A 2439-nucleotide genomic window follows, 5' to 3' on the forward strand; every position below is an offset into this window, starting at 1 on the left:
ACACATCATCATGCTTGGCTAACTTTTTTAATTTTTTTAGTGACATGATCTCACTTTGTTGCCCAGGCTGGTCTTGGACTCCTGAGCTCAAGCGATCCTCCTGCCTCAGCCTCCCAAAGTCCTGGGACTGCAGGCATGAGCCACCATGCCCAGCCTATTCCAACTTCTTTATACATATATCTCATTTGATCTTTAGTCTCTTAGAGGTAGGGGCCATCATTATCCAAATTTTTTTTTTTTTTTGAGACGGAGTCTGGCTCTGTTGCCCAAGCTGGAGCGCAGTGGCCGGATCTCGGCTCACTGCAAGCTCCGCCTCCCGGGTTTATGCCATTCTCCTGCCTCAGCCTCCCGAGTAGCTGGGACTACAGGCACCCGCCACCTCGCTCGGCTAGTTTTTTTGTATTTTTTAGTAGAGACGGGGTTTCACCATGTTAGCCAGGATGGTCTCCATCTCCTGACCTCATGATCCGCCTGTCTCGGCCTCCCAAAGTGCTGGGATTACAGGCTTGAGCCACCCCGCCCGGCCCATTATCCAAATTTATATAGATGAAGTAACTGAAGCTTAGAGTGCTTACAAGATCACACAGCTAAAGGGAAGAGTTAGGGTTCAGGCCCAAGTCTAGCAGACTCCGTAGTCCAAACTGTCAATCATAATCACAACCGGCCACTACATGATCCTCAAATTCTTGCAATTTGGATTCCACTCAAAATATGACAATTGTTCCTTAATAACTAACTGTAATGTTTTTCTGGTCCACTGTATAACATTTCATATATAGCTCTGTTGACCTAAAAAGAAGAGACTGAGGCACAAAATATAATTTATTTATTTACACTTAGGTCTTGCTCTGTTACCCAGGCTGGAGTGCAGCGGTGCGATAATGGCTCGCTGCAGCTTTGAACGCCTGGGCTCAAGGGATCCTTCCACCTTAGCCTCCCAAGTAGTTGAGACAAGTGTGGGCCAGTGCTTCCAGCACAAAATATAATTTAAAGAATTTACTTGTGCCAAAGTAAGGGTAGCTTCTGGGAAGACCAAGACTCAGTTAATCTTGGGTGTGAGCTCTGCTTGGCCTTTGTTACAAGCAGGTTTTGTTTTTGTTTTGTTTTTGGACGGGGTCTTACGCTGTTGCCCAGGGTGGAATGCAGTGGCACGATCATGGCTCACTTCACCCTCAAACTCCTTGGCTCAAGTGACCCTCCCACCTCAGCCTTGTAAGTAGCTGGGACTACAGGTGTGCGTCACCACTTCTGGATAATTTTTTGATATTTTGTGGAGATGGGAGTCTTGCTATGTTTCCCACGCTGGTCTCGAACTCCTGGCCTTAAGGGATCCTCCTGCCTCTGCCTCCCAAAGCACTGGGGTTGCAAGCATGGCGTGAGTCACTGCACTGGGCCACAAGCAGATTTTTTTTTTAGATGGAGTCTCTCTCCGTCACCCAGGCGGGAGTCCAGTGGCATGATCTCGGCTCACTGCAACTTCTGCCTTCCAGGTTCAAGCAATCCTCCTGCCTCAGCCTCCCGAGTAGCTGGGATTACAGGTGTGCACCACCATGCCCGACTAATTTTTGTATTTTTAGTAGAGACGGAGTTTCACCGTGTTGGCCAGGCTAGTCTCAAACTCCTGGCCTCAAGCGAATGGCCCACCTTGGCCTCCCAAACACAAGCAGATTTTTAAAGACAAAAATGGGGTACAGTGACTACAGAGTGTGGGCTACAGTGTCCAGTGAGGCATTGTTACGTTAATTTACAGCTACCTGTGGCAATGGCAAGCAGCTGTAAAAGACGAATACATAGCTCAAGAGGGTACAGTTGCTGTCTCATGTTAATGCCTCTCTGGGCCTGATGATTTAAAAGGACTCACATTCCTCAGATAAAAATTATTCTTCCCTTAATCCCTTCTTGTAACTCCTCCATCCATATGGAAAAGTATTCATTTTCTTACCCTGATTCTTCACGGGTGTCTTTTTCACCATGGCATCTGCTTAGCTTTCTTCTACCTCTGCACTCTCTTCCCCAGAGACGTGGCCTACCTCCACAGCTTCAGTCATCACTTCTACCTCAAAAATGCTGCCCTCCTTTGGGGAACCAGCTTCAAACCAGCATTGCCGTCTTCTTCCTCCAGCCCTCCTCCCTGAGGTCCCGCAGCAACCTTACTCATGTGATCGCCCTTGCAAAGGTACCTCTCACTCTAGATTAGCTCTGATTATAGAACCATCTCTGCCCTGTAAGGCTCATGGCCACACTTGATACCTGCCCCCCATCCATGCTATTATGACAGATATATATTTGGTTTTCATCAACAATTCCCAGCTCTCAGTCCCAGTAGCCCTTGTTATTTCCTAAGTGAGTAGTACAGTAAGAATATTTTTTGCTAAAGTATTTGGCCTTCTGGTTTTGGTTCCTAAAGTAGCTACTGAAGGATAAAAGTGAAAGACAATC

This window comes from Macaca mulatta, chromosome 7 (genome assembly GCF_049350105.2).
Source record: "Macaca mulatta isolate MMU2019108-1 chromosome 7, T2T-MMU8v2.0, whole genome shotgun sequence".
In the NCBI taxonomy this organism is placed as follows: Eukaryota; Metazoa; Chordata; class Mammalia; order Primates; family Cercopithecidae; genus Macaca; species Macaca mulatta.